Source organism: Malurus melanocephalus, unplaced genomic scaffold, assembly GCF_030028575.1.
Source record: "Malurus melanocephalus ecotype Western Australia unplaced genomic scaffold, MMel_1.1 scaffold_134, whole genome shotgun sequence".
NCBI classification, from domain to species: Eukaryota; Metazoa; Chordata; class Aves; order Passeriformes; family Maluridae; genus Malurus; species Malurus melanocephalus.
In genome coordinates, this window is record NW_026623366.1 from 700,291 (window position 1) to 711,375 (window position 11,085).

The window sequence follows — 11,085 nt, forward strand, 5'->3', positions numbered from 1 at the left end:
GTGCCCAGCCTGTTCTGTATCAGCACTGCCACAGCTCTGTCTGGGACCAGCACTCGTGGCTGGATTCCCCTCTGTTCCTCCCGCAGGCCATGAAAGCAGGAACGGTCAGAGCTGCCAGGGATGCCCAGCTCTGCACAGTGAGTAGGYACAAGAGGAAATGGAGAATATCTGCATTTTGATAGTTCACCAAAAATGACAGTTCATTACTGATTTTTAGTTTAAAATAAGAAAATGGTTATGTTTTCTGTTAAGTGTTTTCTGCTCTTTTCCTTGGGGACAAAGGCTTCTCAGTTTTAGGTCCCCTGATCTGCAGGAGTAAATGCACACTACTTTGGGGTCTAGACAAAGTTCTAAAATAGTTCTCATCACTTGTTTTCCCAGTGTCCCATTTCACTTGGCATCAGGGAATAACTAAGTTTTTTTTTTTATTTTTGGGAAATATTCTGGCTTGCTGTATTTTGACATTTTAATGAGCATTTAAACACATTACCATATTACCATGAAATTGAAAACTCTCAAGGGATGAGGCATCTGTGCTTCTCCCYAGAAAGTATGAAGACTTATTTCAATACTTGGTTGCATTAAAGCACTTTACAGGGCATGAGTCTCACGTGTTTTGAAAAATTAATATTTTTTGTTTTATTACTCATAAGCCTTCAATGTCGACTATAGAGAAAATGATGTGTGGAATTGCTTTGGTATGGAATGTATGCTGAGATGAGCCGGGCCGGCCACAGTCTTCTCCCTGAAGAGGAGAAACTTCAGTGATCCAAGGAAGCAGCATAGGTGTAAACTGAGCAGGTGGCAAAGTCAGTTCAGGTCCTAGTTCGGAATATTTTCTCATTAGCTGGGTATGATGCATTTCTTCAAAACTGACCTTTCTAACACAAACACTGCTTATTAAACATGTTAAATAAGGTATTTGCACTTTCATCTTTTAAAATTTAATTTCACCTTTGTAAAGTTTTTCCCGTGTCATTTGGATTAATCACTGATACGGAAACAAAGTATTGAAAGATATTCTTGGCTTCTTTTGCAATGGTTGGCTGCTTTTCTATTGTATTTATGGCAACAAGCTCAAAAGCTGAACTAACCTAGAGCAAGTGCCTTTGCCAAAGATCATGGTGTGCTTTTTTAATGTAAACATGCAGGGATTCATGGGAACATTGAGTGACCTCCACAGCCGGTACAGAAAGGAGWCTTAATTCACTTGAAAGTACTTTTGTAATTGGAATACATCTTTCTGCCAGTATAATTGAGGAACTGATTAGTTAGACCCAGCACGGGTGTATTTCATTTAAAATTACTGTTAATGGCTCTTGGGTGCCCTTTGAAGGGATTAGAGTCCCATCTGAATGAAAAACATCAGCGATTTAGTTTTGTTGATGGTCATCACTTTTGTATTCCTACCAAAAGAACACACTGAAAGGGAAACATGCAGCCCATCTGGATTTGGGGTGTTTTCAGAACAAAGTTTGCAATGCTGTGCTTTGGCTGCGGCAGCCACAAGATCCATCCCCATCAGCAGGAAAAATCCTTAAGAGAAAAAGACAAAACCAAACTGGGGGGCCCTGGTGCACCCTCCAGGGACATCTGAAGGAAGCAAGGAGAGACCTCAKAGACACTCAGGTGCAAACAAATTGTGCACCTGTGATGCAAATACATCCATACATAAAACCTCACCCGAAATGGTCATTTTAAGTTTGATATTTCCTGCTGTTGGTCGAGGGATGCTTGTYTGGTCCTGTGAAATGCTGTTCCTCTTCTGTGATTAAGACAAATTGCCTGCCTTGGATAGGGAAAATGGTCATTCTGCACGATGTCCTACTCCCATACCTTCCTTGAGAAACCTGGAGTGAATGCCAYAGGAGTGTGTCACCAGCTTCCAGCTGTGATTTGTAATATTGTTTTGTTCCAGATGGGCCCTTCTCCCAGCACTCCCCAACCCCCTGAAGTTCAGGCTATACAAAACATTATTTTTACCCTCAGAGCAGCACAGAAACAAGTTTTATGAAGAGGTTCAGGTTCTGCCCCTGCCAAACCCTTGCCTTAATAATTTTTCCTTGTCTTTGTTTAAATGATGCTTTGAAATATTTCCTAAATGACCTACAAACCAAATGTAAGCATGGTAATTACAATGGTATCTGTAAGCACAATCAGCATGAGAAACTCAAGTGAATATTATGGCTTTTTAGGTAATCAGCTTTGCTGGATAGTTTATATCCAGAGGGGAAATCAAGCCAGAGTGTTTATCACAGTGTTATTTGTGTGCATCTCTCACAAGCAGCTCCTCTCCTGAAGGCAGAAGGAACAAACACAGTTCCTCACTTTTCAAGGCACTGGTTTGGGTCAGCCTTCCCTGCAGGAACATCCGAGCAAAACAGTGGAAACAGCAAACCCAGTGCTGCTCACAGGGGGTGATTTAGGACACTGTGGCTCCACACAGGATCGCCCGAGCCTTGGCTCGGTTTGGTGCCTTCTGCAGTGCTGCAGCACCTTCATTACCAACACACAGGAAAGCAAATGATGGTTTCATCTGGATTCCTGCACCACAGGGTCTCTGACAACACTTCTTTCATTCAGATAATCACAAAATAGCAGCCTGCCTTCCCTGTGAGCAGCCAGTGAYTATTGCATGACTCATTACTGTGTTTGAGAGGAAGCTCACCTGTGCTGTGCAGAGATCAGCCAGACTCGAAGCATCTGCATCATTATGGAGTCGGAGATGTCACAATCAAAAGACCCATCTCAGTTAGGGGGACTGTTAGGTTAAGGCAAAAATTTCTACCTCAAAGGGTTTAGCTATCCTATGTCAAATAATGAGTAACCTTGTTTTGTTCCTTATGCCCTTTTACTGTGTCTGTTAAAAAGAACAGAACCCCAAGCTATCCTTGAGCAAAAGAGGAATTCATTGAGGCTGACTTGGGACAGAGCAGAAGGTACCAATGCAGGTGKGCTTAACTGAATGCATGTCTAAGTAGAACCACCTTGTAGAGTTCAAGTGTCTCAAAGATTTTATTTTATTCTGCGGGCTAGCTGCTACTTAACTTCCACTTAAAAGAAATCCATGTATTTTTATACTGACCAAATCTCTCCCCKGTTGTTTTATACTGCATGGAATGCTTAAAACTAAATTAATTTGGAAAATAAATCATCTACATGCTAAGTCCCAGCCCTGTCCAGCCACAGCCTCTGCTCCCACATCAGCACCTCCTGCTAGTCCTGCTGTGCATGGACCTTCTGCACTGCTTTTCAATAAAAGTTCCCTTTGAAAGTTTTTTATCTGGGAGATCAGGAAATCATTGTAACTTATTTTGATGCTTTTAGAAGCTGGCAGTTTGACAGTTGCAGGTTTGATTAAAGTCACTACCTTCCACGTGAGAATAAATAAATAAATAAATAAATACATAAATAAGGTTTTATTGCATCCTGTCCTTTGCATCTTGTAAGGAGTTTGAACTGCAAACAAAATATAAAAAAATTCTGCACCCCCTCCCCGCACATGGGTTTAAATTCAGTAAATAATCAGTGTGTGTTGTTTCTAATCTGGAGCTGCCAAAGTATCCCCCCCAAAATCAGCCTCCTGGGTGTCCAGTGACAGCACAGTGACAGTGTCACTGTGCTCATTTACCTTCCACTCAGCCTAGTGGATTTTTGTACACTAATGGTAACTGAAGAGTTAAACACTTGTCACACCACTACAAAGCAAGCAGATCCCCAGTTTATTGGACATGGCACAATGTATCCAGACAACACCTTTACAAAAATACTTGAAGCTATTATTCCAGATGTAGAAATATATAGATGAAAGCTGCTCTTCACAAGAGAAAAATACAGAAATCTTTTATAAGTCTCTTTTTTCCAAAATTATATCTATCATGATCTGGAATGTTAAATACAGAGAAATATGAACATCAGTCCACAGATATCTCAAAGTTAAGGATTATTTGGCTTTCTACAGATTTTTTCCATTTACAGAGGATTACAAAGACTCTACAAAGTGTTAATGTATTACACATCCAAGTAACCTGCTGGGAAAAGAAAGCGTGAAGGCATAGGAGGGAGGGAAAAATAAATGTTTCACAAATATGGGAAATGGGATCTAGAGGATGTATGAAATTCAGAAACTTCAACAGATCATGCATTGCAAGATTGTCCAGCCTTAGCTTGTGCTTTTCTCTATCATACAGTTTTCCTTAAAATTAATGGCCATCTTCAGGGAAGGCTTTAAGGATACCTTTAGTGAAAAACTTACTCATGTAAAAGTAAAGATATTTTAGATGTTTAGGTTTTTTTTTTTGGTTTTTTTTTTTTTTTTTTTTTTTTTTTTTTTTTTTTTTTTTTTTTTTTTTTAATGTCAGATTTGTGCAACCTTTTGGCTCTGGGCAGTCCAATAGGCACATGACCTGTATTTTGCAGCTTGAGAAAGGGGAGTAGTTTCTGTCTCCCAGTAACTGGCTGTAGCCATCACTGGGAACTGCTTGTAACAGGAATGGGGGGCTTGATTGTGTAAAATTATTGTAAGAAATTACCTGGCCAGCGCAGTGTGACTCCATTGTAAGCTGAGCTGTAGTATAGAAAACATCTAAATTTTTAAGTGAAAAGCCTTGTCACACTCAGCTGACCAATGCTTTCTGTGTGGTGATGGCAGTCCCAAAAGATGATATTCTCATCCATTGCGTGGAATGAGGATGAAGGTCTGTCCTGATGGTCTTATGTCACATTCTTTTCTATTTAAAAATGGCTAATTTTTGTCAAGCATGTTGTACTTTGTCTACAAMAGAATATACTTATGGGGGCCAGCAAAATCCATGTTTTACTCTTAGGAATGCTGTTGAGATCTTGGAAAATGGTTGGGAACATTTTAATTGCACTACAGGCATGTCTGTCACTACTCTGTCAGGGAAATACTGCATTTGAGGCACAACAGTTCCAAATACTTGTAACAAAAGATCCTTACATGTGACAGATCCTTACATCTGCCACCTGCTAGCCTGGCCTTTCAGTTGCTCCCCTGGACACCTGAAGTTGTGATCCTCACTTYCTCTGAGCTGCATGTGAAAACTCATCCCACTCAAACTGCTGTTGATTTGTGATGATGCAGAAGTGAATTATGATGCTGTTTTTATTAATCCATTTATACAAAGGACTGTCAGAACAGCACAGTGTGAAACACTGTCATTCCGAGTTGGTTTTACCTTTTCTATTAGACATATTTGGCAACAGCTGCAATTAAATGCCTTTTGAATAGATGTGTTCATTTGGGGGAATTTATAAAATACATGGACTTTATGGTTTTCAAAGATTATGCAAGAGCATCTTGGAGCTTCCTTTTTTTGGAATTGATTTAGAGATCCTTTTAATTTTAGTATAAAACCAGCTTTATTGAGGCAATATATAATYGTATATTCTTTTGAAACAAAATTTACTTTAAAAACTGCATAGTRACAGTAGGTGGCCAGGTGTTTCTTTTTCAAATACTCTCAGTAAGACCACATACACACCTTTGTGTATGACACTGCCATGCTTGGGGCTTTCCTGGTTCATGCTCCATATAGCCAAGCCTGCCGGAATAAATCAGTTTCTTTGAGCAGCACCAYGATAAGAACATTGTTCTCAACTGGAGATATTGCAGATTAGAGCCTCAGACCCAACAATACAGGTATGAAGTGTAAGAAGATTGCTCTATTCACATACAGGATATGAAAAATTGGCCTGTGTGAGAACTCTTCATCCAGGGAATGAGCAACTTATGGTGATGTTCATATAAATCTCACCATGTACCACAAAGGTCTCTGTACTGCTCTGCCCAGTTATTTCTGATGTGATGTGAAAGGTGCTTATTGTGCTCACTGCCTGCTTTTCATCCAATCTACTTCCTTGTTTGAAGCTCACTGATGCAGTGTTCTCAATTCCTGACCAATGTTGTTGTTTTTTTTTTTACTCAGTACAGCAAAAAGAGATTTTAGTCATGACCTGGCTGGGTAGGTATTTAAATCAAGTGTGGGAAAATGTAATAGAGTAAGACTATTTAAATGACACTGTGAGAACTTCCTTACTGATATGCCTGAATGCTAAATTGGTGGAACTATTGTGCCCACAGAGGTGAAAAGGTAACTTAGTTTTCATGGTCAGACAAACATGATCTRTGACTAAAAGGCTCGGGATGGTATTTTTATAATGAGCCCACCCCATACTGGCAAGAAATTGAAATGCTGCCAGTTTTAAAGGATATTCTAGAATTAAAGTGCACCATTATCTGGATATCCTTTATATATGCTTTAGATGGCTCGTGCAGAGCACTGTGGGCTCAACCCAGGGAAAAAAACTCCTGAATGTGAGCAAAAAAATACATCAAGGGAGTAGCACAGCTCATGTATTCAAAATGATTCAACTGCTGCATTAGTTCCAACAGTACTTAAGGACTGTTTTCTTAGGGTTATTTGTTTTCTCTTTAAGGTAAACAGACAGATAAATTTTAATTGAGTTATTAATATCCATGCAGTCACCTTTTGCTGCGTGTTTCTCTCCAAGCATCTGAGAAGCTACAGTCTCATTCTGTATGCAAATAATGTCAATCTAATAAATTAACAGCATTCAGTGAAAAAAAACCCACATAAATTTTAAAACAAAAAATACCTAAAATATTAGAGTTTTTTTTTCCTTTTCATCTTCCAAGGGAAAAAGAGAACTAAACTAAAAGCAAATCTCTGTTCAAGTCAGGTCACCATGACACAAAGCAGTACAAACCAATAAATCCAGCAATGCTGACAGTCCAGCCTGGCAGTATGCACACAGGCTTCTGAGCCATGGAAAGTTGGGAGAGCTTTGGATATTAGCTCTGCGGCTGCAAGCTGACTTCTGGGAAGGAAAGAAAGGTCAGCCTGCCACAAACAGCATSTAAGGCAAGAAATGCGTGCTTGGAGTTGCACGGGTGGAGTGCAGCCCYGTCCTCACCTGATCTGCAGATAAACCAGCCTTGAGTTTGAGCAGGTAGGAGAGGACAGGAAGGAAGGATCCCTGCAGGATTCCTGCTGTTTGTGCTACTGATACATCAGTGGTAACTGAGATGAGTATTTGGGTGTGGGTAGGAGCACAGGAAAGCAGCTTACTTTCCCCATAGTAGAGAGACCTATTACTCTGCTTGAAAGGAAAGAAAGAAAAAAACTAAGGTACTAAGAAGGTACTGACTGGTCAGAAAACACAAATTTAAGTCTCACTTTCTCTGCTGCAGAAAGAATAACCGCAGCTGAAGGAACAGCTGCAGATCAGAAATTAYTGTGTGTTTATTACTCACAGATAAAACCAGGCCTTTCTAAAGTCCCATGAAATCAATTTGAAAACTTTCTCAGAGCACACATCACTCTGCCACAGACTACGTATTAACGAACCCACATCYCCCCATTCCTAAAGAGTGGTAAAAACTGATCCAGCTGAGATCTTTGAAAACATGAGCCAAGTGTTTGATCTTTTGTATTTCTTGGACCACAGCGAGCACAATTGTGGAGCAGCTCGTAGGCAAAGAGAGCAGCTGGCTGAGGCTGGAGCTCTCAGCACTCCAAACATAGGTGGGCTGCCACAGCCAGGCACTTCAACCTCCCAAAYATTTAAAAACTATAAATACAATGCCTCTACAGAGTTGAATCACAGCAGCAAAGGACTTCATGGGTTYGTTTGTTTGCTTCAGTCAAGCACTAGCAGAAGGTAATGCTGCAGGGCTTGACTCAAAAATACCTCAACTGTACAAAACAGGAGAGGCTTAGCTTCTGSCACAGCCTGCCCTATTTGCTATATGAAGAACTTTTACTGATAGCTTGAAACAAAAACCTGTAGAAGATGGCTGGCAAGCTTTCTAATTGGTACAACAGGTTTCATACCTTTAGAATGTAATCAGGCACATCCTAAATGTCAGAAAACAAGTCCATCTGCTGAAACCTCTTATTTCTAGYGTGCAAATGCAATATAAGAAGATCCAGCACTGTTTTATCTTRTTCAATATATTGAGAAGCACTACAAGATGTTTATTTAGATCTATTTGTAAAGCTCAGGTCAAAAATGTTTTGATCTTTCAAGAAGTATTAATGGAGAGAAAYACATACAACTATAAAACCTTGTACTCAGTAAAAAAATTAAGTAACAGGTCTGAACATTGCTGCAGGGTTGAAAAGTCATAGTACACAAGATTCCTGTATGGAACGCAGCAATCAGGTATTTTGATCAGTGTTCATAGAATCAGAATCATTTAGGTTGGAAAGACCTCCAAGATCACTGAATTCAAGGTCTGACTGATCTCCACCTTGTCAACTAAAGCGTAGAATTAAGTACAGTCATTTCTTGAACACTTCTAGGGATGGTGACTCCATCACTTCCCTGAGCAGCCCCTTCCAATGCTTAAYCAGCCTTTCAATGAAGAAATTCTTCCYGATACCCAACCTGAACTTSCTCTAGAACAGCTTGAGGCCATGTTCTCTCCTGTCACTCRTTACCTGAGAGAAGAGACCGACCCCACCTGGCTGCACCCTCCTTTCAGTTGTTGYAGAGAGTGACARKGTCCCCCCTGAGCCTCCTTTCCTYCAGGCCAAACACCCCCAGCTCCCTCAGCTGCTCCTCACAGCACTTGTGCTCCAGACCCTTCCCCAGCTCCGCTGCCCTTCTCTGGACACGCTCCAGCCCCTCAATGTCTTTCCAGCACTGAGGGGCCCARAACTGARCACAGGATTYGAGGWGTGGCCTCTCCAGTGCTGAGTACAGGGGGACGGTCACTGCCCTGGTCCTGCTGGCCACACCATGGCTGATCCAGGCCAGGATGTCACTGGCCTTYGTGGCCACCTGGGCACACACTGGATCMTGTTCTGCCACTGTCAACCAGCACCTCCACGTCCTTTTCCACTGTTCATGGTGTCTGTGTAACCCAGAGCAAATGAGAATATTAAAATGGACACTAAAGGCCATTTAATAAACTGGGTTAAAAGTTGGAAATTCTCAAATTTTTGTTGAACTTCATACAATCACATAAAAATCACAGGACTTTCAGACTCTTACCGCAGCCACAATTAGCCAATCACTTCTATCTTGTGTAATGCATTTATCATGGCTATGGAGTTCTGGTAATTTTTTTCTGTTAGAGATCTTTAAGAAATACAATTTGAAAATGTTTTTAACCTTTGTTAGCTATTCCCGAAAGATACATTTTCTTCCTTTTTGGTTATGCCTTTGAGACAAATATAGTGCCTTTCAGACTAATCTTCCATGTTTACAGGACATGGTGACATGTCAGCCACTTAGGGTTTGAGTAAAAGGCAGATGTAGGCAGATCCCTGCATTCCTAAGGCAAATATACTGCCTGCTCTGTCCTCTAATTTCAGAATTAGGGTGAGGAGCAGTAATTTTTAGTGTGGGAAGTTTCTGTTATCAGTTTAATCTAAACAGTAACATAGACAGTCTGTACACAGTGGTAAATCATGTGGCAATACTTACATTCCAAAAGAATGCATGGAAATGTTGTTACATGAAAGTGGAATGGTTGAAATGGACTTTTTTACTCAGCATCAACTTTACTGAATGCAAACATRAAATAAAGAAAACAAAACTTCAGGATGTAGAAATAAAGAATTTTGTGCTATTTATTAAAACATAATTGCTTTAAGGATCACAGTTAAAAGTCAGACTGTATTGAATATGAAAGACATTGCTWACCTGGGCAGTTAGAAATGAGAAACTTAGTCAGCTAACACAAAACTCTGTCTATACCACTTTATCCAGGCTACATATTTGCACCAGCTCTAGTGGGTTTTGTACTACTATGTGGAGATCTCAAAAACATTTTTATTCCCAGTTGCAATGTAGCTTCTTCTTCATTGGCTTTAGGAAATAATGAGCAGTAAGAACACCTTCACTTGTCAGCTGTCCAAAATTTTTTCAAGAACCAAGATGTAATTTTTATCAAAAAGCAACATCACTTACAGTTTTAGTGAGGGCACCCTGATTTAACCAGGGATACTGAATTTATATCCCWGGGGTCTTTGTTCACATGACAAGGATAAGTCTGTACAGACCCAGCTATGCACCACCAGCAGGACACAGTCACACAGTGGGAGCATCTAAGAAAKCATGGGGAAAAGCAAAAGCGTAAGGCCAGCAAGTACCCAAAGAAGACTCATCATTTCCTATGTTTACGTATCATTTCTAGCAACTGGCAAAATTTGTCATGTTTTAATAGACTCATAAATTCTTCTAAAGGTTTATCTGTTTTGCATGTACAATTTACAGCCTTAAATGCATGAGTTGCTTCATTACCATATCAAAGGAACAAACACCACCACATTATAATTTTTCAGTCAAATATTCATTTTCATGGTAAAACATGCCATTCTTCCTGAATGTATAAAGCTAATTTAGTCCAATTCCCTTTTTACAGTTACCCCAATTATAGTGGCATGCTTTCAAAATATAAAATATGGAGCTCCACTAAATTGTACTGAAATGACTCTGATCATATTTTCCATTTCTTTTTTGCATCTAATCTCACTATAATTTGATGCTAATGGCTGATTCAGTGTTCAGCATTGGAATTCAAAACATTAAGATTATTAAGAGTTGAAGTCAGTGAACACATCTCTATTTAAAGCTTCTGAAATACAGAATGTTAAAACTGATGAATTTAAGATTACAGCTAAGTGATTTAGCTTTAGTAAGTGCTGAACTTTTAAGGAAAAATAACACAAACCAAAGCTTAGTGGGGTTGCATACACATTACTTCTGGTGTAATACACACTGAAATTTTCCTAAGCTTTTTGATTTTTGAAGGAGACCTCCACTGAATTCTCTAGAAAACAATATGGTGGACTCAGAGTTTCAATGCAACATAATCACAGATGAGATTAYGAAAGTAGATTGTGTGCCTGGCACTTTAGTTACTCGTGATGGCATTGAAGTACTAAAAAGTGAAATATCCATAAGAAAATGTGGGCAGYATTTATTTTAATTCCTCCAAAATCTTATATTATGCACATGCCCACATGTACCCATGCAYATAACGTACCAAAGTAAAAATTTTGCACCATGTCATACCAGAAATTCGAGAAC